This window comes from Periplaneta americana, chromosome 15 (assembly GCF_040183065.1).
Source record: "Periplaneta americana isolate PAMFEO1 chromosome 15, P.americana_PAMFEO1_priV1, whole genome shotgun sequence".
NCBI classification, from domain to species: Eukaryota; Metazoa; Arthropoda; class Insecta; order Blattodea; family Blattidae; genus Periplaneta; species Periplaneta americana.
In genome coordinates this window covers 183,847,297-183,874,719 of record NC_091131.1, presented here as the reverse complement: position 1 = coordinate 183,874,719, position 27,423 = coordinate 183,847,297, and the positions used below count along the sequence as shown (strand labels likewise).

General features: G+C 34.5%; 1 long non-coding RNA gene across 1 annotated transcript in view; it reads right to left on the bottom strand.

Moving 5' to 3' along the window:
* LOC138715572 (uncharacterized) overlaps nucleotides 1–27,423 on the bottom strand; it is a 94,257-nt gene that overhangs the window by 55,688 nt on the left and 11,146 nt on the right. Inside the window, exon 4 of the long non-coding RNA XR_011336471.1 lies at nucleotides 26,297–26,382. This is a non-coding gene — a long non-coding RNA (uncharacterized lncRNA). The remainder of the gene's footprint in view (nucleotides 1–26,296; nucleotides 26,383–27,423) is intronic.

Below are 27,423 nucleotides of genomic sequence, written 5' to 3'. Positions count from 1 at the left end.
AAACTAATTATGTTAATAATGCACATTACTTTCTCTAAAAACTTGCATTTTCAGTTTACTCGAACAAAATAATTATTACGATGCAAATGTTAATACATTTTAATAGTATTTAATAATTAACATAGGCAATTATATAAAATCTGGTACTGGTACTTAATTGCCCTGTTGAGTGGGATTAATATGTTTCTTTTTAAAGGCTACAAATTTTTTGTATTCAATATCCAATACAATGGCCAACACCTTCCTAGGACTTACGAATCCAAATATCTTGGAGTTATTTTCGATAGTAAGTTAACATGGAGCAACCATTTGAAATACTTTTCTGAAAAAGCTCGTAAAAGATTCTCCCTTTTAAAAAGACTAGCAGGAAAGAAATGGGGATGCTCTAGGAATACTTTGAACATTACATACAAAATGTTTATACAGCCAGTGCTGACATACTTCGGAGAAATTTTAATTACTTCACCTTTCATAAACGAAATAGAGTATGTTCAAAACCAAGCTCTCAGACTCATTACTGGTGGAATCAACACAACACCAATAGATTCTATGAGATTCCTCACTAATATTAACAGCATCAAAATGACAATAGAAGAAAAAGCACTGATTCAATATGAAAAACTTATCAGATTACCAGGAAACAATTGGCATTCATACAGTCCTCTATGTAGATTGAAAACTTAAAAAAGTTTCATATCCATTGTTCAAGAATTAAAACAGAAAATCAATATCCCGAATTTAAAAGAAAACTTACAAATTAAACCAAACCCTTTAACTCTATTAAATATAGAATATAATCTAAATTTAACAGAAGAAATACTGAAATCAGAAGTAAACACTGAAATGCTGAAACAATTGTCTTTAGAGGCAATTAATATTAGGTACCCTCCACAAAACTGGCTTCATTTATACACCAACGGATCCTTGATCTCCAGAGAACAAGGTGCCGGTGCAGGTGTTACGTGCTCTCTCTTCTCACTTTATAGATCTCTTGGATATGGAACAACAAGTTTTGATGGTGAAATCATTGCAATAAGTGAAAGTCTCAGGAATCTTCTATGCCACATCAATAAATTTAAGAATGTAGTTATATTGTCAGACTCCAAAGCAGCTATTCTATCAATAGTCTTTAAACACACACCTTCATCTCAAACAGCAGAAATAACTAAAATGCTCTCTCAATTAATATCACTCAATAAAAGAATTGTATTCCAATGGATACCATCCGATTGTGGAATTCTGGGAAACGAGAATGCAGATGCTTTAGCAGAGAAGGGCAGCACTGCTACTTACAGACCTGTTACTAAATCCATGTATTACTCTGTGAAAAGATTTATTAAATCTACATACTTAGACTTTAACAAACAAAATTTGATAACACAATCCCAAGGGAAAAAATGGAACTCTCTGCATCAAAATCCACAGTTAATTCCCGATTTACCACGAAAATCGTCTGTAGCTGCATTTAGATTGGCAACAGCCCATGATTGTTTGGCCAAACACCTGCATAGAATTGGAATATATCAGTCCCCTAACTGCCCATTGTACAACTCAAACCAAGAAATGGATTCGGAACCTCAAAATCTGTGCTTCAGTGGCTGGCCATAATAATATCTTTGAAAAATATTGGAGTGCAAGAGGTCAAATGACTTTATTGTCAAGTGCCTGGCATTAGAAAACAACAACAACAAATTTTATGTATAATTATTTGGTTTTAGGGCGGGAAGCTGTAGCCTCATTTCTCCTTCTGCATTTAGCCTATTTCGATAATTTGTTTTCATGGATAAATAGGCAGAGAATCCAGATATGAAACTGATAAATACTATATATTTTTTTAGATCTTTAATAGTATTAATGATATTAATAATGGAATATGATAATTATTAATATTTATTTTCTAATATTACGATTATACTATAACAATCATTATTGATGATATTTAATGTTTTTATTGATTCATATTTTCGTGACTTAGTATTCATTTTGCAGTATTCTCAAAATTTAAAGAACCGGTACTATTAAATCATTGCTCACGTGATTATACTATGTAAGCAACGATTTAAATACAATTTATGATTCACAGAATTCCTATCTTTTAGAAGCACTGCAATATAAGATTTATTTTGTTTGTATTTATTGATAAGGAAGGATGGTCATAAAATAATGTAATGTATTAAAACCACAAAACCTCTCTGTCTCAGTCATTTTTAAATTGCATCGTGTGTTTGGTTGTGATTTTAAATGTGCCTGTCCGATCGAGGCTTAATTATCAACCTCCAATAATATACATATTATTTTATTCTTAGAAACGCCATTGACGCTACAAAACGTAAATGTTTTTATTCCCTACTTATTGTTGCCGTTCTCAAGCAGGAATCGTAATGTAACTTAGAAAGCTTACCTCAGTAGGAAGAGCTTTATCGTAGTTGTCCCATGGGAATCGAACCGAGCTCCTCAATAAACGTACACTCCATAAAGCGCTATCTTTGCTTGCTTTATATGAAATCAAAACTCATAATGGCGGTCCAATATGTCATTTGCATTGTTGAAGACAGCATTGTTATGCATTGAACGATGAACGCGAATTCCATAGAGAATAAAAAAATGGAACTAGCGCCAGTGAGCACAGTTCAGTGAGTAGAAGTTGTAGGTAAAAAAACTGATAATACTTGTGTTGAGAACTTTCGACCTGATTTTAAATGTAGTCAATTGGCCGCAAGGAAATTTAAATATCGTCATTATCATATTTTATATTTAAGCCACCAATTGCACCTCTCTGGGCTAGCAACCCATTGCGCGTCATTTTCACATTGCTTTTAAGTCTCAACAGAAGCCTCGGATGACAAGGATGGATTATAACGATGACGACTCAGGCAAGAACAAGGACAAGACATGGAAAAAAGAAAATATTTTAAAATTTGGAATTTGGAATGTACAGGGTATTTCACACAAGGAAGATCAATTAGATGATATTTTAGCCAAAAAGAATATATCAATAGCAGTAATTTCGGAAACTAAAAAGAAATTGAAAGGATCTAAAGAAACTGAAAACTACCTTCAATTCTATTCTGGTGTTGAGTAGGGCCAGAGCTGGAATCATGATAATGATACATAAAAGTTTCAGGCATGTTGTAGATAATTATTAATAATTATTATTACTGGAATGAACGATTGATTCAATTACGATTAAAATTGCAAAGAGGTTATCTTACAGTTATTGGCATCTATGCTCCAGTAGAAGGGAAAGAAGAAGAAAATGAAGAATTTTATACTAACTTACAAAAAATTGTCAGTAAAGTTAACAAATCAGATATGCTTTTAATCATGGGAGATTTTAATGCTAGAGTGGAAATATAAAAATTGAACAATTTATAGGTACTCATGGTGAAGACACATGTAATAATAATGGTAATAGATTAATTGATTTTGTGATGTATAATCAACTCAAAATCATGAATACAATGTTCGAACATAAAGAAAGTCATAAGCATACATGGGAAGCCAGGGATTCAAAATCTATCATCGATTATATCAAATGTAATTTTCGTTTATCAGACATGGTTATGGATGCCCGAGTTTTTAGAGGCCAGGAATTAGAAACAGATCATTATCTACTAATTAGCTCAGTACGTTTAAAACCAAGATGGTTGGGAAAGAAAACGCATATGAAAAATAATTTACTCTTCAAAGTCAGTTTACTTAGAGATTTTAGTATTGCTAATCTCTACCGAAATAGAATGGCTATTCTTGTAGATCAATTACCCCTTCTTGATAATGTTGAAGATGAATGGTTGAATATGAAACAAATTTTAACACAAGCCACCAAAGAAAGTTTGGGACAAAAAAAGGTGTGGCTTAGAAAGAAAGGCTTGCGACAGTGGGATGATGACATAAGCAAGATAATTGCTGATAAAAGACAAGCATTCAATAAATATATCTCAACCAAGAAAGAAGAAGATCAAATTGATTATCGTAAGAAATGGGCAATCGCAAAGAGAGAAGTTCGAAAAAAACATAGACAGAATTGGATAAACTTTGTGGCATACTTAGAAAATGATATTACTCGGCCTCAACCACAGACTTATAAAATTCTTAAGAAATTAAATTGTTAAGTAAAAGATAATCTAAGAATAAATGTTATTTCTCAGGACAATTGGTTACAGTATTTTCAACTACTATGGTCTACATCAACACAATCTCTCATGCTTCCATTTTCAACTAATCCTTTAATGAAGTTAATTTCTATGAATGAACTACAAAGAGTCTTGAAAAACAATAAATGTCCAAGAGAAGATTTAATAAATAGTGAATTATTTAAATATGTTAGCCATAAATTTCTACAAAGATTTTTGAGATTTTAAAATTTGATATGGGAGGGACAAGGATTTCCAGAAAGCTGGACTAAATCTATTGTAATCCCTATACATAAGAGAGGAGATTTGAAAATTACAGATAACTATACAGGAATAAGTTTATTGAACGCAGGATATAAAATTTATGCAAATATTTTGAAAAACAAACTCAATAAGCATTACGACAATATTATCAGTGAGGAACAAAATGGTTTTCGTCGAGGAAAGTCCTGTTGTGATGGATATTTCGCATTGAAATTACTGGTTGAGAAACATAGAGAATTTAATCTAGAAACGCATATGGCATTCATTGACTTTAAAAAGGCTTTTGATAAAGTTAATCGGAATAAATTACTTCAGATTTTGGCAGATGATCAAGTGCCTCAACAGATTATACAAAATATGTACAATATACAGGGTGTGGCATTTAACGTTTCCCATTTTAAGTTGGCGATTCTGTTCACATTGTTGGTAAAACATGTTTGCAAACACAGGGATTCGGTGTAGCAAAGCCTTGGATTTAGTTAGCCACATCCCAACACAGGGATTCAGTGTAGCAAAGCCTTTAGTTAACCATGGAACGTTGGCCGGTGCAACAGCGCATTTTCTGTGTTGAACAGTTTGTTTCAACCAAGTCAATTGTTGCTATCCAGCGCGAGTTTAGGCGGATTTTTGGTGATAATCAACGTGGAGTTGCACCATCACGAAAAATAATGTGTGTGGGTGCGTCAGTGGCGTGAAACGGGATCGGTTCAAAACAAAGCTCGAGTTCGTCAGAAAACAGCGCGGACTCCTGATAATGTCGAACGTGTGAGAACGGCTCTGCAGAGAAGTCCGTATCGTTCCGTGCGGCGTAACTGGAACATTCAGCGCCTGTGGTTCCAACAGGATGGAGCCACATCCCAAACAGCACGTGTTTCAATGAACACACTTCGTGCTGCTTTCCCTGGGCGACTTATCTCCAGATTAGGTGACATTCAGTGGCCCTCTGTTTCTCCTGATCTCACTGCACCAGACTTCTTTTTGTGGGGGTATCTTAAGAGTAAGGTCTACGGTCGTATCCTTAATGACATCAAGGACCTTAAAACCGCGATTCGTGAAGAAATTGCTGATGTTACACCTGAAACATTGCGGCGAGTAATGACCGGTGTTCAGGAAAGATTGCAACAATGCATTGACGCCAATGAAGGACATCTTAAAGACATTATTTTCAAAACATAAGATGTACTGTAATTCCAAGATTATAATGGTTGTAAACTGATTAATTTCTTGTAATTTACTTGTAAACTATATAAGTTATGGGGGTTTGAAAATAGGAAACGTTAAATGCCGCATCCTGTATATAAAACAACCATCATAGCAATTCGAAGCAACAATAAACTTTCACAGTGGTGACCCATTTATAGTGGAGTACGACAAGGCTGTGGCCTTTCACCACTTCTGTTTATTATATATATATATATATATATATATATATATATATATATATATATATAGAATCATTCAAGATTGGCGACAGACACGCCATGGATTTATTCCAATTAATCGAAATTTGCAGCTTGATGTTTTACTTTTCGCTGATGATTTAGTTCTCATGGCATCAACTGAGGATGATTTACAATATTCAGTACACAATTTAAATATGGTCAGTGAAAAATATAACATGGAAATTAATATTGAAAAATCGAAAATCATGTCATTTTGTGGGAAATTACCTGTACCAAGTAAAATCTGTTTGAATAATAAAATAATAGAAAGAGTAAATACCTTACCTTGGCTATACACTATCACCTTATGATGAAGTAGATATTGCTGAAAAAATATGTAAATATAATAAAACAATGGGGATCATTAATAAAATCAAGAAACCTTCAGTAGTACAAAGACACACAAGAAACATCATCATCATCTGTGGTCATACAGCCCTTTTAGTTTAGCCTTGACCTCCTTAAGAAATGCTGCCCAATCTTCCCTCTCTAGGGCTCTCCGTCTCCATCTCTTAATTCCTGCTTTAACTAGATCATCCTGAACATCATCCAACCATCGTAGTTTTGGTCTTCCTGCTCTTCTTTTACCACTTAGCGTGGCATCTAGTAATCTTTTAGGAATATTATTATTGTCCATTCTGATTATGTGGCCCAGCCACTCCAGCTGTCTAATTTTTATATCAGTGACAATACTTGAATCTTTATATAGTTTTTGTAGTTCAGAATTGGTCCTAATTCTCCACTCTCCCTTATCATAAATAGGGCCATAAATTTTTCTTAAAATTTTCCTTTCCCACGTATTTAAGATGGTTATTGCTCGTTCAGGTAGAGTCCAGGTTTCGCTTCCAAAAGTCACTGTAGGTTTAATAATTGTTTTATAAATCCTCACCTTCATTTTTTTGGAGATATATCTGGTTCTTATAATTTTATCTAATGCTCTGAGGCTTCGATTTCCAATGGCTATTTTATTCTTGATCTCAGTTAATATGTTGTTATCCTCGGTGACTATCGAGCCGAGATATCGGAACCTTGACACTTTCTCAAAAGTAACCTCATTTAAGACAACAGTTTTTACAGTATTGTCTCTCGTGGTTATGTTATTCATATACTTTGTCTTTGTTCTGTTAATATTTAAATTTGAAGCATTTGTCTCATTATGTATCTGTTTGAGGACATCATCTAAGGATGACACATTCCGTGCAAATACAGCTACATCATCAGCAAAAGCAAAGTATTGAAACATTCTATTAAATATGGTTCCCCCTGGATTAATGGCAATCTTTCTAATAACTCGCTCTAGACCAATATTAAATAAGAGTGTTGATAAGGAGTCACCCTGTCTAATTCCATTATGAGTTATGAACTTTTCTGATAATTTATTCTGTATTTTAACTTTATTTTGTGTATTCATTAAGGTCATCTTGGTTAAGGCAATTAACTTTCTAGGGATTCCAAATTCTGCCATTGCATCAAATATATAATTCCTATTTATTGTATCAAATGCTTGTTTAAAATCAATATACAACTGGTGTAACGGTAAGTTAAATTCATAAAATTTCTCTAAAATCATACGTAAGGAAAAAACCTGATCAGTCGTGGATCTTCCTTTACGAAAGCCACATTGGTAATCGCCAAGAGCTGATTCAGCGTATGGTTCAATATATTTAGATAAAATATTGGTAAAAATTTTATAGGTGACATTTAAAAGTGAGATTCCTCTATAGTTATTACATTCCAATTTACTGCCTTTTTTGTGTATAGGACATATAATGGCTACATTCCAATCATTAGGCATTTGTTCAAGCTGCCAAATATCAAGAATCAAATTATAGATATGTTTCCATAAAGCTCTGCCACCATGTTTTATTAATTCCATGTTAATAGAATCTTCTCCTGGGGCTCGGTTATTCTTCATCCTTCTAATTACATCATTTACCATGAAGATAGTTGGAGGGGGAACAAGAGGATCAGGTCCAAAATAGATCAAATTTGATGTGGGTTTATCTTCCCTGGCCTCGTTTAACAAATCATTAAAATGTTCTACCCATAATTTTAGTATTTCTTGTTCTCCGGCAACAAGGGTTCCTTCTTTATTTTTACACATAGTAGTTCTTGGTTGGAAACCTGTTTTAAAGTTTCGAATACTTTCAAAAAATTTTCTACTCTCGTTCCTCCCAAAGTTTTCATCTAATTCATAAAGTATACGACACACAAGAATAGGCTTGTATAGAACCTTAGCACAGCCAATATTAAGCTATGGTAGTGAAGCGTGGACTGTGAAGAATAAAGATGTCAGTAGAATAACAGCAAGTGAGATGAGGTTTATGAGAGCAACAGCTGGATATACTCGCTGGGATCATAAAAAAATGACATAATGCAAGAACTTCAAATAGAACCCATTATACAGTTCATCAGCAAATATCAACTTCAGTGGAAGGGTCATCTCGAACGAATGAATCAATGCAGAATTCCAAAAGCACTGTTTCATTACCATCCATATGGCAAAAGATCTCTAGGCCGTCCAAAGAAGAGATGGACTGAAAATTCTAGTTTGAGACTGTAACAGGCCACTTGGCCTAATACTTGTTAGGAAGATGATGATGATATTTAAGCCTTATTTAGGGCTTGTTCTTTCATTTGAAAAATATGTAGGGCCTACGTATTTAAGTTTTCTGAGGATATGATATAACGTACATTTTATGATGCAGTTATGTTTTGCAGTCTTGTTACTTGATTTTTATCAGTATAACAATTCTCCGGGAGCACTCTTGAACACGACGTTACTTCAATCTATCCTTAAGGCCGGGATTACGATCGACGTTCGTTTGCATTATGTTACATTGCGGTGAAGTACGTTGAAGTTAGACAAATACAAGCTCCGTGTATTTGATTACGGTCAACGTTAGAATGAACGAACGCATGACGGCATTGATTCAACGTAGATGTTGGAGAAAAGCTTCCCACTGTGCTTTAAAAATTCCAAGTCCTCTCAAATTTCGAGGTGCATATAACATTGCATCCGGTACATCTGTCGGTAAGCCAACGATTTCCTTGACAGAACTACGGATAAGTTTATCAATATCATTAAGAAATTTTAATTTAAGATCCTTTAATGGTGCACATTGAAATGGATAGATAAGCTGAGGCCAAATATATTGGTTTAAAATGTTCAGTTTTTGATCAGGAATGAGCAAAGGTGATGACACTAGGTGGTTGAGACTATTTGTCAATTTATTAATAATTTCTGTAGGATTAAATTTAATTTGATCATGAAAAGTGATTCCCAAATATTTGATGTTTTCATTAGAAGTCAGACAGGATATTATAGATCCATCTATTAACTTAAAGGCTGAGAAGAGAGTTGACCTTGGTGAAGAGAAATGACTTTACTTTTATCAGTATCAATCTGCAGTCCAATTTTTGCAAGTGAGTTCTTGACTAACATTGTCAAATGTTTTGCAGCACTATCATTTTGACTTATAAGAATTAAATCATCAGCAAAAGCTAGCACTGATATGTTTTCAAAGTTAGGAATGATATCTTAACCATATTCTTCTACAACTTGCTTTTCACTTAATTCTTTTAAAAGAAAATCTAGTGCCATATTGAAGAGAATACGAGAAAGAGGAGCACCTTGTGCAACTAATTTTTGCATTGAGATTTGTCCTGTTTAAGATGTTCTTTTTATGGAAACACTAGTTGTATTGCCCTTAAGCAAAGCAATGATGAGATTTTTCAATTTAGAAGGAACAGGGAAAGTATGAAGAATCTGTTCTATGTGAGCATGAGAAATATTATCAAAAGCTAGTGTTATATCCAAGAATACTACTGTACAATCTTTATGTTTCAATTTGGAATCAGTTAAACAACCATTCAAAATCGATGAATTAATGTAAGCTCCTGGAGTGGCCATACATCGTCGTCAGTTGGCATTAAGGCAGAGAAACATTTTAAATTTGGTGTCATTTATTCTTTCAACAATTCGGCAGATTAAGGAGAAAATTGTGATTGGGCGCCAGTTTTTAACTTCGGCTGGGTCACCATTCTTAAAAATTAAAATTGTTCGACCATGCTTGAGAGGGAGTGGGACATAACCCCAACGAAGCATGTAGGTAGCGAGATAAGAAATTGCTTTATATATTTTAAGTTATCTTATAACTTTCATCCTTACTCCATCCTCTCCCGGGGCAGTATCAATGCGTATACTCCTACAAGCTTTGATGATGTCAGTATCTGTTATTAGTATACTTTCTTGGTCTAAGTTATCAAGATCAACATATAGGTTATATCTTTCCATTAGAATATCATTTGTAGATCCAAACTGGTTATTAAAATAATCGGAAACAGTTGAGGTATTGAGTTTACATTCAACTGAATTAGAAGAAGATATTACATGACGAACAATTTTCCTCCTTTGATAATAGTAATAAAATTGAGCTAGTTCAAAGTCAAATTTATTTTTTCTTCTTTCAGAGTGTTTTCGACTGGTTTTTTTAGATTAGCTAAAGTATTCACTCCAGGGCAAATAAAAATGCTTAATAGCGGGAAAAGGAAGCAAAGAAGGGAAGAACAAGACATAATCCCTGCATTAGCTCAGAGAGCAATTAGTGATAAACTGTACAATCATTTGAGATCACAGGTGGGAATTCCTCTACCAAGCATTGCTACCCTGCAGCGTTGGACAAAAAAATTGCCCTTTTCTCCTGGTATTCTTACACCGGTACTGAAAATTTTAAAAGAGCAGGGACTGTCTTTGAGCGAAATGGATAAGTTATCAGTGTTACTATTTGATGAGTAGAGTGTCAATGGTGTCATTTGTTACGACCAAGAGGATGATTCGATATTGGGCCCTCACAGAAGTGCTCAAATCGTAATGATCCGAGGATTGACAGGTGGGTGGAAGCAGCCCATCTGTTATGATTTCGATAAAACAATGGACAGAGAGCTACTGTTCGAAATTATAATAGAAATTGAAGTGGCAGGTTTCAGAGTAGTTGCAATAGTTTCTGATCTGGGTGGCGGCAACAGAAGACTGTGGAATGAGTTACAAATAAATGTAAATCAGACCTGCTTTTCAAATCCTGCTTTGGAAGAAAATATTTGCCCCACCTGATTAAGTTATTAAGGAACCATTTTATTGATGGTGGGTTTCAATTGAAAGACAATTATAGAAAAAAATGTAATTGAACGGATTATTAAATCTGATTCTTAGGAGTTGCAGCTATTCCCGAAATTACATTGGGGTCACTTTACCATGCAAGAGAATGACAGCCAAAGAGTTGCACCAGCCATGGAACTTTTTTCGCATCTCACTGCTGCGCTGATTAAATATTTGTTACCCGAAACTGAGTAAGTTCATGAATTTTTCAATTCACAAATGACTTCACAGATGTAATGAATTCGGGAATTCCGAAAGATCCCACAAGGAGCAAGTAGAGAAGGAATGTAGGAAACAGTAGAACTGAGAGTCAGAGGCAAAAATACTCTTCTACCTTTTCAGAATGGCTTCCTTACCACTATTTAGGGCTTGAAACGGTTGTATAGCGATTTAAAAGAAAAGGAATTGATTCTATAATGACCAGGAAACTCAATCAGGATGCTCTGGAGAACCTATTTTCCCAAATTCGTGGGATGGGACATTTTTATAATAATCATCTGACCGTGGAAGTGAAAAATCTCTTGCACCTATTAATATTAGGACGTCGCCTGCCCCACCCTACAAGTGCCCCAGTAGAAGATTCAGGTGGAACAATAATAACAAAGCAAGTTTTTCAGGATCTCGTGGACATTTCTCATGAAAGCGTGAACGAAATCCTTGAGAAAATAAACTCATTAGAAGTGGATACTGATGATAGAATTGACACAACAGAGCTAATGGAAAGGGAAGAAGTAGAATTGCTCACATATGTTGCTGGTTATATTGCTAGAAAATGTAACAACAGAAGTGCTGTTTCGAATGCTAATTCCAGTCAACAATCTCCAGGATGAATAGAGGTCGTTACACGTGTTGGACTGGTTCATCCCTCTCCTCAGTGGATGGCAACCATTGAAGAGTGTGAAGTTATATTTAGAAAATTTCATAAAAAATCAGTCAAGAGAAAAAAGAATGTCATAGGCCGCTTAATTAGATTTTTGAGGACAAAGTTTCCAAATGAAGACCTGGAATTACTAAAGTTATTTAGTAGAGCACGAACATTTTTTAGAATTCGTTACCTAAATAGAAGAAAACAGGACGTCAAAAGAAGAAACCGTATGAAGCAGAAGCAATGGCTGCAGAGCTGCTCATCGCGGCCTTCACAAGACTATTTGAGTCAGTTCAAATTTTGTGAAACATTCTTAAAATAAATTGTTGTATTTGTACAATCAGTGTTAAAATTGGGATACTTTTACTCTCCGCTGCTATTGCAATCCATCCTCAACCATTTCACTAAAATAGGTTAATTTACAAAATTTCATTTTACAATCCTGTATAAAATTAATTATCAATTAGTTTTAGTACACACTCTATTCCACTGTTATTAAGAGAAATTTAATACATTTTACATGCGTAATTTAAATTCTGTCGTTCATCAGTAATATAATTAATATTTTGAGGCTCGGAAACAGAAATTGCCATGTAAAATAAATTAAATATAGGCTACCTATTGAGCAATGTGTATTCGTTAATAACGTTCTTTAAAATTGGACTGAAATATTCTACAAAGATTAGAGATACAAAAGCAAGTAGGTACAATGAAGCATTCACAGTAGTTTTTATATTGCTATGAGAATTTGGAAAGTAAATGATCATTGAATTAAAAAAAAAAAAAGATGGGATATTGAAGTGAGAGTTCTACCTCTAAGCCTTTACTCCTCCAGTGTGTATGTAACCCAAACAAATATATATATAGGTCTTTAAATCACTTGGTTATTGTTAGAAAGTGCAAGCTGAGGGTTGACAATGTTGCCGTGGTGACGTCACAGATTTACAACCCTCTTGACTGTCTCTTTAAATGCTGTTATGAAGGGACCTGTGAGAGTGATAGCGACCGACAGTTCACCGACCTTGGTTTTTTGTATTAACACCACTGCCACCTGGTGAGTGAAATTATAACTACTTACTCAAGTGGAAGCTTTTGATGGGTTAGGCGCTAGACACAAGTCTAGAAAATGGGTCAGAGTCCTGCCATCTATCCACAATGTGCGGAATCCGAATCACTTAAAGTGAAGTGAGAAGACATTAGATGCATAGAATACATGCTAAGAAATAAACGTGAAGTTCTTCTACATTAATAATAAGATTATTAGAACGACATAATTTTTAAGTTCACAAATACTATTAATTAATTTTTAGTTTGTGCAATAACTAGATGCGAAACAGGAACAAGATAAAGTTAAACTTCTATCAAAATTAATCCCTTCAGACCTGAATTTATGTTTTAAAAAATTGAAAAAAAAAAAAAAAAAATGGTCACATAATCATTCTCGGGATCCAAAATTCCCGAATCAAGTCTTCACAGAAAATCAAAATTTAGGAACAATTTTCACCCCTGGGAGCCCCAAAATTTTAAATTTTATTTTTAATTCAGGCATAGAAATGTTTAAAAAATAATATTCTCCATTTCTATCACACTGAATTTTTCAAAATATTTAAAAGTATCGAAAACATTCCAAAAAAGAAAAAAAGAAACAATGTACAGTATAATGTAGGGACATCAGGCCTTAAGCAAACTAACACTTCAATATTATTTATTTATGCAGTGATAAGAGAAGTTGTGAAACAAATACAAAGAAAACTCATGAACTGAATATAATTTATTAAAGTAATAACTATAGGATTGATAGAATTCTGAAAAAAAAAAAAAAGTTTTAACTTCAAGTTTTATATTCGTATGGAGTGGAAGGCACACAGGTATGCATGGGATAATTTTGATTGTGCTACTAAAGCCCCTTGAGTCTTGGTGTTGCCTAAACCCCGAAAGACACAAACCCCTATAAGGAAGAACATACTGTTTCATCGTCGTTAAAATCAACATATTTTCACACAATTTGAACGCAGAAACTATCAAGAAATCTCTACTAACTAATTTCAAGAATTAAGAAGAATTGCCCGTTCAAGATGGTATGAACATGCAATAATTTAACATTAATATTTCTCAAAGCCAAAGCCTTATATTTCTAGAGGTAAATAATCTTAAACCCTCAGGTTCCTGCTACTGCAATGCGGACCAGGAATATTTCTGGAGTAATAGTTCATGCTAATTCAATTATTTGACGTAATAAAGAAGATGAAAGCCGCAAGGTCTTACCTTGTTGGCAAAACGTTTAGTCCACCATCATTAATTCCATTGTCTGGAATCCTGATGTTCGACTGGGTTAGTTAAAGGGTCTCACCCCATGGGCTGCAGGTCGTTGTCGGCGTCAATGCCTTCCCACCACATGGGCCCCTCTTGTTCCTAGAAAATTTCAGAAATGTGGAACAATAAATGGTAAAACTTTAATCGACGATGGTGAAGTTTTAAGGGCTCTTTGTCTCACTTTAGAACAAAAATAAAGTTGTTGTTGTTTTCTAATGCCAGGCGTTTGACAATAAAGTCATTTGACCTCTTGCAGTCCAATATTTTTCAAAGATATTATCATGACCAGCCAATGAAGCACAGATTATGAGGTGTTCCGAATCCATTTCTTGGTTTGAGTTGCACAATGGGCAGTTAGGAGACTGATATATTCCAATTCTATGCAGGTGTTTAGCGAATCATGGCCTGTTGCCAATCTAAATGCAGCTACAGACGATTTTCGTGGTAAATCAGGAATTAACTGTGGATTTTGATGCAGAGAGTTCCATTTTTTCCCTTGGGATTGTGTTATCGAATTTTGTTTGTTGAAGTTTATGTATGTAGATTTAATAAAAATAAAGTGAGATATCCCATGATACAGATTGACGCAATTAAATTCGTCTTATTCCTGAATGAGTGGATTCCATGAGAGATTGAGAGTTCATTTTCTCTGAAAATGTTCTCTTTCACAAAAAGATGTCTCTGTAAACCTACAATACTGCAAGAAACTTCGATAATCGAATCAGTGAATTACTTGAAAATTCCTGGAATTCTTTCGAAAGTTCTGAAAGACTTGTAAACACCGCCTAAAATTTGGAATGCAATTTAACACAGCTGGTGATAACCGGCGTAAATGGAGTAGGAAAAGGGACTCGTGTGCTGGGATGTGAGTTTGTTTACACTCCGGCTGATTGATTATAATTATGTGCACATATTTTTTTCTTTTCACGCTATTGGAGGCAATGCCGAAAATGCAGTACACACAGTGCAACTTTCCACATACAAACGTGGAAAGATAAAATGCATACACTTTCTTTTTCCTTTCTGGCAGCTTGTGAGTCTGTTATTTAACGAGATCACTTAGTGTCGACTGAATTGGTGGAATGGAGGTAATATTAAGGCAAAATGAATTGATGATGAGCTACGGGATTACGTGACCCAAGCAAGTGATTAGACCAAGTGGGATGCAAGTAGTAATGGAATTCAACACATTTCAATTTCTCAGTCCAGAGCAAACAGCGGATCAGTATACACGTGTGTGGAGGGAGTTCGGCAGTAAAGAAATATTGTATAGAGGCATTGACACTGACATCGAAGATTAGGATGTTACTGTTCATAACAAATCCTGTATCTGAAAAGTCGTAGTTATGTATACCTAAAAGGGGTAGCTTACCAATGCAGAGCTGTAGTGCAGCTCCACATCAACATAATATATGTGCAGCATAACTGTACAGGCTGGCTGATATGACGACACAACTTATCCTACTTTCGTAATTCAAGGTCAAGAATTAACTCAACCCAAACCCAGTCCTTGCTCATCTCCACTTTCATCCCAGTGCAAAAGCATCCTACACTCGGTGTAACATAAAGTTAATTAAATTATTTTCTTCAATTCTGCTCATTTTTTAATCAGTAAATATTTGCTCAAATTAAATTTGAGTGTCTGTAATCGAGAGACAATAAATTAATATAAAATTCTGGAGCAGGACAATAAAGATAATTCAAAATATTACTTAGACTTTACTGTTTTCAGTTGAGGATGGCATTTGAACCAAAAAAATACAGACGTGGTAGAAAAACTGTACTAGAGCCTTAGACCTGTGTAAAATAAGTAGGCCTACCATACACTTGAGTTTTCAGGCTTTCATGGTGACTGTGAGCAGAATTAGGTGCTTCTGGGTATTTCACCATGTCTTGGAACTTGACATCTCCAACATTTTGGAAATACATACAGGTTCCATCATCAGGGCAGATAGGGTGGCTTACTTTGTTGGGCAGTTATGCCAGGCTCAGTTGTCCGGGTTAGCCTGGTATAATGAGCCCAACCTATCTGCCCTGATGTTGAAACCTGTATCTAGTTCTTGAATGTTCCAAATCTCAAGTTCCAGGACATGGTGAAATACTAAAAAGCCTAATTCTGAATATTAGACAGCTCATAAATTAAAAGACAAACTAAATATAAGCTTATTTCGTAACACCACTGAAATATTTTATTATATTTATTTCATCAGCATTTTAAACACCTTAAAAATAGAATGCTTAGAGAGATGAATAAATACAAGACATTCACCAAAGCACATTGATACTGCCCGCAGTGCCAACAAGGGGCTTATAATGCTGACATCATATTGAATGAGCATTGCGAAGCACGTTGGCTTATTTGAGACCCATATGCCCGTGTCTGTTACATGGTATGATCACAAGAAAAATGAGAGACAAGAGTTGGACTAAATAAATCTTACATTCGTCTCCAGCTCAGACTGAGTGCTGCAAAATAATAAATGTCTTCACAGGTAGAAGAACAATGCACATTTCGATAGTTCCTGGCACATTATGGCATCACTGTGAATCAGTAGCAGCTCGTGCCTGAAAAAGTAGGTGAAGCACAAAATTATTGCAAGGTTTTCAAAGCCCATGTAGCTAGTTGCATTGATAATAATCGGAACTCTATGCAACTAAAGTAATTCCCTCCCATAAATTTCCATTATATTCAATCGTGGAAAGTGATTTCATTGTATTTATTTCTGCCAGCTATCAGTGCACTTAACGGTACATGTAAATTAAGATATGCTTATTGCTTACCTATCTTTTGTACACTAAGTTGATCCTCCATTCCTTCAGGGCTGGAACCTGCTAATAACGTTCTCATGAAAGGGCTGTGATTCCAATCTCTTGTCCAACACATCTTTTTGGAGCGAAATATTCCCTCCTAACCTAACACTGACAGTCTCTTCTGTGACATTGAGTTTCTCAGTTTTGTTTTTATTCGTTTTAAATACAAGGAGCTCCTCTCGACGGATACGCTAGTAGATGGTAGTATTAAAATGAGGGAATTTAACTTATACACTTCTCCAAATACATCTTTGTTGACATCGTTGTCATGAAGAAGTCTAGCACTTTCTTAACTGATATATTCCTTTATTCACTATTCTGGTACAAAAGCTCAAGTTTAGTTTTCAGAACCTGCGTCTTTTTTTTAATATGCTGAAATAGCTAGCTTGCAGTGAAGAAAGTGGATCATGTGGAAAGTTTCTACTATAAGTGTCAAATTTGGAAGCATCAGCCAGGCTGACAAAACGAAGTTATACATCTTGATTACACAACTTTTAACACTATATCACTTCGGAAAACATATTATGTGTCTTTCTCATTTAAATTTACATTACCTCGTTAACAGGTTTCAGCCTGTTATCAGTCATCTTCAGAACTGGTTGTAGCTGGTCTTGGCACCTTTTGTTTGTTTCCTGTGGGGGTGTGTTTGTGTAGTGTAATATAAACTGCAACACCTGCAACAACTTCTACATAGGACAGACAGGCAGTCACTTCAAACATGTTACAAAGAACACATCACAGCCATAACAAAACTACAAAACACTTCCACATATGCAGAACACATCACAAATGCTAACCACACCTACAGAGACATGAACACATGTAAATTCTACACATTTAACTAAAAAGCCAGAAACTAAACACACTAAAACAATACGAAATATATAGGCACACAAAAACACATCCAAATGAAATTCTCAACACACAACTCAATTTCAGAACACACACACTCTTTGACTCCACACTACACTACACAAACACACCCCCACAGGAAACACAAACAAAAGGTGCTAAGACCAGCTACAACCAGTTCAGAAGATGGCCGATAACAGGCTGAAACATGTTAACGAGGTAATGTAAATTTAACACGAGAAAGACACACAATACGTTTTCTGAAGAAACAAAGTTTTTCTAAATCCCCAAATCTTTTATCGTTCTGCATGATGATGTCAAGGATCTCAAAGAACAATATCTTGTAATTACGATCATGTTCTACATCACTTTTTCCACTGTAGCAGCAGTCAGTCTGTACTTCCTCCCTGAGAATTCACTTCTACTTTTCTCTACGTTCAAAATTCTAGCATGGTGCAGTATCTGAAATTTCCACGAGTAAGCGAAGAAGCGCTTTCGTCATGGCCCCGAAATGATAATTCCTGCTTGCTTAAATACAAAGCAGCATTGATGACTGACCGCATAACATGTCTGTTTACACGAACATTTTCAATATACTGCACTAACAATAGCCTAGCATTTTCTTTCAGAACATTCCCAATAGTGTTCACATTCTTCTGTAAATGTTTGAACTGCAGCACGCACTTTAAATGTTCTGCTGAATTTTCATGTTTTTGTAGAGCATGACTAACATTATTTTAGAAAAATCACTGAATCTGGTTTCATTCCACACGTCTTTTAACTCCAATAGTAGGCATGACTAACAAAATAGTATGCAAATCTAAACAAAATAGTAATAGTAATAGAAATTAAACAAAATAGTATTTCAATGTAGTGGCTCCCACACTACCACTCACTGATGCTTGCAGTACCATGAAGTTTTAAAATTAAGTTCGTATGATTCACCAGCTTGTGAGTTTAACTTTTTACAGTTTATGTCTAAAATTGGTTGAGTTCTGTCTAGAAACAATAGATAACTCTTATCCTGCTCACACCAGCGATTAAAAGAGGTTTGAATTAATGTATATACTGTGTGATTGAATGGATTCATTTTGACATTGCAACATAACAATACAAAAACTTACATAGTAGTTCAGTTCCTAACACACTTATTAGAGATTTATTAAAAACTGAAACGCACTTAATGTCTTCACCTAATAAAGTAATAAGTAAAATAAATTATATTTTAAAAATTATCACAACTGAATAGCGAGAGTCGAGAACTGACATAAAAAACAATGAAAAACAGACTGAGGTACTGAGGAAAGGTAAAAATTCATTCATAACTTACACTAACAAGGCTGTGTTCAGAACATCAAACTTTCTTTCCATTGCTTTTATAGTATTAATTTTTAGTGGAATTTTCCTATGAGGTACAGTAAAATTGTAGCCAGAAGAATAAAAAATGAAAGGAGTGAAGATAGCAGCACAAAAATTAAAATCATAAAACATAATAGGACCTATATAGAAAGAAGACTTGACAAAGCAGAATTTTAAGGAAAGTTTTCTTTAGGATGGGCCATGTTGCTGGACAGACAAGTAGTCGTAAATCTCCGTGTCATCCATTATAGAAAGCGCATCGACTGGGCCGAAGACCAAATACGTGTTCGTCACAGCAACACCCATTTTTTGAAGAATATAGAAGTGCGGGGGGAAATGTCTCAGTCATTGTCATAGCAACCACCCTAACACATAGGAACAAAATAATATTTTAAATTTGAGAATCAGTGCCTTGTTGCTGCCGCTCGAGGAACTGAGATGTGAAAGTTACACAACAGCGGGAATATTTAAACAGACTGGTGATACTGTACTTGAGATTTAATGATTTATAGTACTTTTGTTTTTAAAATTAAATAATTTAATATATGAAATATAAATCAAATGGCTCGCAAAATAACAAGTGAAATGTTCTTCACCTTCTTCATTTGAATAACCGCTACTGTTGTGAATGAAACTGCCAACCAACTTACCACGAAAGGATGTGCAATAACTACAGAATTTCAACATCTCACTCAACCAGAGAAATTCACCACAACTCAAGAACAATGTGTGACAGTATTTTTAATGATCAATAGATCAGCCCAAACATATTCCATGGAGAAACAATGACACAACAATTCGACTCATTTTGTAACACAGTTACATTGACAAAATATTTAAACAAAACTGGAACCCTATCTCATTGAACTGTGTACTAAGCATGAAGAATGATCATGCAACGGGCTTAAACCACTGAGCAAAATGTGTAGTTCCTACTAACAACACTAAAATTCAACATTAGAAGTAGGCCTACTTAATGTATTAATATACTTTAATGATCAGTCTATTATCCCAGCAGCAACGGCAGCATGCAGAATCCTTAATAAACATTTATACAAGATTATAATGCTTATTTCATCCAAATGTTTAACAGCAATAACAGTAAGTATCGTTATCTATAGCAGTAGTAATAATACTTAATGATGCTTTAAACTTACAGATGTCATTCAATATACTAAGTCAGATTAATTCAATTTAGAAGTATAAACAAGTTATCAATTTACTGAGTAGAAGGTATAAGTACCGGTATGCAGAAATTTTGTTAATTCTGTTGTAACATTTTCTCTCGATCTTCAAAGCTTTGAGATAGTTAGGCAGTGAATAGTGAACTCCTTTTTTATAATAGCTGAGACTAACAGAGGGTAGATGGATGTCTGATTTGTGTCTTGTATTAAAATTATGAATTATTTAATTAGTACTACATGTATTTTGGTTTTAACACAAAACATTACAAAGGAAAGAATGTACTCACAAGGTAAAGTCAATATTTATAAATTTTTAAAATCTTTTCACATGGTGTCCTTTTATGCATAACTGTCACTATCGTTATACCAGTACCTTTCCTTTGTAAAACAAAAATATGTTCAGCTTCAGATGAGAATATTAATCCACATTTCATTACACAACGGAAATATGCAAAGTATAAAACTTTAGGAATGTTTATATCACTAACAGAAAATATAGATCTTAATGCTTCAACAAGGAGACCTTAATTTAGGAGTAATATATTACATGTGGGTTTTCCAGTTTGATTGTGCTTATAGATTGTTTGAGATCAATATCGTTTAATCTAATCTTGTAGAAAAACTGAGCACTGTTACATGTAGCTACTGGTACTAAATTTGACTACAATGGAATTATCAACATTGAGTGCTAGTCTATTTATATTAAACAATACACTCATTACATTTAACACTATTAGATATGTTAATAAGGTGATTGTATCGTAATCACACTTTTGACATCTGCAAATAAGATTACCTGGGATAATTTATGTATGGTCGAGATTAAATCATTGATGTAAATTAAAAACAATAATGGACCCAAAATTGATTTCAAGGGACTAGGCAGATAGAAATTATTCAAAGATGAGTACTGCAAAGCCATTAACCTTTAAGAGATAAATGTTAAAACAGTATTATAGTCATGACTTGATATGTTACAAATTATGTATTATTTATAAAGTATGTTGATATTCTTCAATTTTATGTAACATTAAGAACATTAGATTAAATAAAATAATTTTAAATTTTTTTTATTGTAAAGTTTCTTTCTTGAAAGGAGCAAACTCAGTTCTACTACAATCAACTAGATCCAAAGTATGAGCATGGTCAAGGACAATGAATTTTGAAGAATGAAACTTTGTATCTAATGGCAAGCAACTAATCACTACGATGGGAACACTATATAAAACCACATAGGGGTTAAGTAAAAAAATTATAGCTTTAAAACATAAAAACAAAAGAACTGACAGTGTTATCCCAATTACCAGCTGCGGCAGCAGCAGCAAGTGTGCATGTCTCGTAACCTGCATATTTATTCACCATAAATTTTCACACAATGGATTCTGAATAGACAAAATCTGTCTACTTATATATTTTTACTACCCACAATGTCAAAACATCTCTGATTGAGGTTCTGGTTGATGTATACTGTACATCTATTATCAGGCAGTACATCTCACTTGATGATAGGTGTCAGAGGAAGAACAATAATTATTATTTGTATACATTTTAAGTCCGATTAGTGAAATATGTTACTAGTCAATGATGTATGAAATGAAGAGGGAAAGGAATTGGCCATCCTACCCCATTATCTCATAGCTTAGTTACCTCATGAGTGTTACCTTACTGGTGTCACTTATGGGGCTCCAACCTGTCCTCGGACAGTTGACTAAACTGACAACAATGTAATGAAATTGAAATTAATTCTCCAGAAAAACATCAAAGGAGGTACATCTCTCTTTCTCTCCACTACTAAATACCAACATAATAAGCGAGAGGTCCAAAACGAATTACTAGGGAAATGGTCTGCTTCCCTAGTATTGCGTCCTGAACCTCTCGTCTGTTTAACAAGAAGGGAGCAAAGGCAGATGTGTCTCCTTCGGTGTAATTCTTTTAGAGAATTACCAAATTCATTTCCTGTCATCAGTACATTTCAGAACCATGTACGAAGTATCAAGGAATATGTTTCCAGAAAACCTCAAGTAGGTCTAATTTATTCAAAATTTGGTTATTTGTATGTTTGCGACAAAACTCACTACCTTCTTTTAAGTAGCCTTACAGACTCAAGAATAAATAAAAAATATAAATGCAATTTCAGTTCATAACACTTTGGGCCATAAGCTATCCCCATACTAGTCGGATGATCGTTCACCTTTGTCAGCAGTCGGCCTTGATCCTCTACAGGCTGTTGTGCCACATGTTTATTAATTTTTTAAACTTGAAGCTCAGGTTGTAAATAGACAATACGAGGGGCACAAATGACATTCTAAACTCCAACATACAGATGAAACCATCTTAAATGTAAAAAATATGCACAGTTTAAAACGTACTGTTGCACTACACAATGAAAAGTCAGAAAGAACAATGAGAATGAATGGCCCTAAAAGAACCAACCAAACAATGAATTCACATATTATTTAATTATATTTTACAAAATATGGTCAGTAACAAGAATGTGTACTTCAACATGTCATACGAAGACTGCACTGTAACACAAGGGGCCACAGAACAATAACAAGCTTGTCTCCTTCCACCCATTCTTTTTAATAATTCTATTCATGAAGTCACAAGGGAATTGTATAGGCCTACAGAAAAGGAGACTTATACCAAAAGAATTCTTAAGCATACTTATGGCTTTTAGAGAACTGGAGGTTCATTGCCACCCTCACATAAGCTCGCATCAGTCCCTATCCTGAGCAAGATTAATCCATTCAATACCATCATATCCCACCTCTCTCAAATCCATTTTTATATTGTCATGTGAGTGCAAGAACTAGGTAACTTGATTTTTCATATTTTGTGACATTGCCTATTTACTTATTTATTGCACTAAGGAATATGTCTCGTTTTCATTTACCTATTTGTTATAATGGAAAATAGATGCCGCTGGTATCGTTTGATCAGTTACCAAGTTCTTGCATTACATTTTATTCGATTCTTGCGCTATAAAAGAGGTAACTAAAAAACGCTAATTTCGAGTTACCTAGTTCTAGCATTCACACGACGATATTATCCTCCCATCTATGTCTTGGTCTCCCCAAAGGTCTTTTTCCCTCCAGTCTCCCAACTAACCATACATATCCATGAACAGTTGCCTCAGGTACGCCGAGAAGAGTCTTGCGACCTCGGATACCACTCCACTGAAGATGTCTGCCGCAGTTCAGTTGCAGAAGAAACGTCTGGTATAAAACCAACCAATAGACCAGGGCCTCTCAGCCCGGAAAATGAATCTAGATCTATAACCCCCCGTTTTTTTTCTTTTAATTATTTCTGAAACCACAGTTTCTTTGCATTCCCATTCCGTAATTCAGTACTCTGTTTCAGAGCTATCTGTTGCAATAAATCGATTCCAAGAATTTTGTTTTCTTGGAGCATTTTCTGTGATATCTAAGGCATGTCCAATACAGTCACACATGATCTGCCAAGCTGTGGGGAACAAACCATGTACAATCTGGATATTTTTCCTTTACATGTTTGACACCAACTGCCAAGTGTGAGTTGTTACTGTACTTATAGTTTATACTGTCCTCTGTTTTTATTGTGATTTCAAATCATTCCATTGTTCCTATAAAGGGTCACTGGGACTGAGTTTAGAAACTTTTAAAATTTTTTTATAAATTGCTTCCAAATTCGTTGTGTTTCTTGTGTCTGTACATTTAAATGATAGTAACAAATTTCATAAAGTTTCAATTAGTTCCTTAGGTAATAATGTTCACTTATTTTAATTAAATTATGTATAAATTCAAAACATTCCTCACAGCTTCAGATTTTTTACTTGCATTTTTAAAATTACATCTCATGATTAGGAAAACTGTGCATGAATTTTTAGATTTGAGTATTGATTAATGAGATAAAAATTTTAATAGAAATCATAATTTTTACTCGATAATATTCTTTGATGCACTGGTAGAGAAGTATTGGGAAGCAAGAGAGAAGATGATGGCCATCCAAATTCCATCATTCTTGCTGAGATGAACTATTTTTGTACTCTTCTCACTGTTTATTTATTTACTTATCTCACACTATTGCATGTTGTCTTTATCAGGCTAAAGATAAACTCTACAGCCCTGCATTAAATAAATAAAAGTAAATAAAAAAATAAAAAATATTCTTTGATTTTTTTAAAGTTAAAAATCTATATGATGAAATGTTTATAATGAAGAGCTGATTTCATGCACAACTTTGTGTACTGTACCCACTGGAGCATGCTGAAAAGTTTCATATAAATCAGAGCAAATAGAAGCCCCTAGGGACCTTTTATTGATCACAAACGTAGTTCTCAGAAAACCCAAGTTTTACTGGCTGTGACAGTTTAAAAGAGCTGTGCATAGCATTTTAAAAATGGCTGTCAGACCTTTAAAAATGACAGATGAAGGCTAAGTATAGGACAGAATATTAAACAAATATATTTGCCTTTTTGGTACAAAAAAGTTCGTCCAAATGTTCCAAGTACTAGATCACACAGTGCGGCAACTGAAACAAGGGACTAGTGTTACGAGGTATCAACTGGTGCTGTCATCTACCAGAGGTGAATATGAATCCTCAGAGAGATTGTTCTTAAAAGTGCTACATTGAAGGTCATCATAAACTGACGCCATTTGAGAAGGAAATATGTGAGAAGAACTATAGGTCTCTCTTATATACTGTGTGTGTGTGTGCGTGTCATAAAGCAAGAATGAAACAAAGAAAGAACATAAAATTTACAGTTCAGCTGGGCAGAAGTGTCATACAGGCCCTATTGTATTTCAAAAGCAGTTAATTTTGTCAATGTGAGTCGAACTTCAAAGCAAACAACAGTTGGCTACAACGTTTTAAAGTCAGACATGGGATTACTTTCATTAAAGTGGCAGCTGTAGAAGAAAAATCAAACACAGTGCTGGTAATCAAATGTTATTTCACAGTATGTAATGTTTCATAGCTATTTCTACTGTACTCTCTCTTTCACAACAGAAAATTTGGGAAAAATTTCATAATCCTTCAATACAACAATAAACCTAATATAATACAATTTTTCTAGTCCCCAGAAAACTGTTGTATTGAGATGGCGAAGAATCGGCAGAACAGAGATAAATTCTCTCTTTTCTCTGTGGCTTAGTGGATAAAGCACCAGCACATAAAGCTGGAAACCTGAGTTCGAGTCTTGGTGCCAGAGAGAATTTTTTTTCTGTTGTACCAATTCTTTACCATATGGAGATGCAGAATTACTGCACTGAAACTCCATATGTACTTCGGTACATCATAGTAATATGTTGTATGAGGTTCGGCTGTATAAAAAATAAACAAGGCTGTAAGTTATTTTGTATGGCAGCAAGAGAGTTGTGCACAAAATGCTTGTGACCAGTGACCAGACAGTTACTATTATCTGGAAACTTTGAGATTCCATTGTGTACAGTGTAAGTGTCAAGAAGAAAACAGTTTGTTCCTATTGCCTGACTACACAATACGTCACAAGGCTTTCATTACTAGGAAGTTTCTGATCAGCACAAAAAAAATATGTGTTGTCTCATCTATTGTAGTCAGGTAATCACCGATCTTAGCACCATGTGACTTATTTTTGTTCCCAGAAATCAAAGTAACCTTGGAAAGATGTTATTTTGATGTGGTAAAGATAGAATAGAATTCCATACATGGCCTTCCACCATTCCTTTCAATTGCTTCACGATCATTGTCTGCAGTGTGTAGGTGAAGGAGAAAGAAAAACTTCATAAACAATGCTTAGATTGTTCATACATGGAATCTTCACTTTTTAGTCCCTTTTTCCAGATGTTGCACTGAGTGGAACAATCTTCACAACTAATTAGAAAATCGGTGGTTTTTTATTATACATAACAGAGAAATGCTACAAATGAAAGATATACTTTAAAAAGTCAAAGTACCATCTTTTTCATCCACTAGAACCAGTGCATCCAGGCCCTTCATGTGATATGTTGACTGTTTCAGAGGGTTATCATCTGGACACCATCTGCAAATGGAAGTACAAGAAATAATGAAAATTTAAGACAAAATATAATAACAGTTGTGGCTCGTGGGTATTGAATTCAGAGGGGCTGCATACATTATAAATCATGCAACTTCCTTATTTAAAGATTAGTTCCATTCGCCTTGTCTTATAGGTTGCAGACTTTTGAATCACCTTCTTATTAATATCGTTTAACATAGTCTTTTCAATGGACAACATGGCTAATGCGATCAGTCCCTCTTCTTTCATTGTATTTCTAAGACAGGATTTTACTCTTTTCAAATGAGGTGCCTGAGATCAAAATGGGCCATGTGACTTTTTTTTAGAAAATGAATTACTGACGTCATGGGCAAGTTTGGGTTGAAGACTTTATACAGAGAAAGGTTCAGTTTCAAAATGGTTTATTTTAGACGTATAAAATGCATGGAGAAAATCAGTACATAGATCAAAATGGGATATATTATTAATGAATTAATCAAAATGGGATATGCCAACCATTATTTGAACAGAACAAAATGGGCCATATTTCATATTGTTACGTTATATTTCCAGAGCACATGAAACAGAATGGTCAATGTTTGCCAAAGTTTGTGTGGTTATAGTTTTTCCGCCAGATTTTTCAGAAAGCCAACATGGTTGAGGCTTTAGTTACACAGTAATTATACGTCTACACTTCTCTTCTCATTTATAAGGCCAGGACTGTATTGCTATGAAAAATATTGATGAAAGCTAATGTAATAAGCATTATTTTATGAATTACGATAATACGTCAGATGGAATATTACAGTCCATCTTGAGTCTTGTGTACACTACTTTTAACACTTTATTACAGAAGATTGATAAATGGGCAACTTACTAGTGTTATATATTTAAGCACGTGTTAAAAGAATTATCCTTGCAGGAAATGACTGCTCTCTGGACCAAAATGATCGTATTTTAATTATTTAAATACAATTTCAATTAAGTAACATATTAAACAATTTATCCTCCTATCAAACACGGATGTTCCCTGGACCAAATGTCCTATTTTAATTATGTAATTAC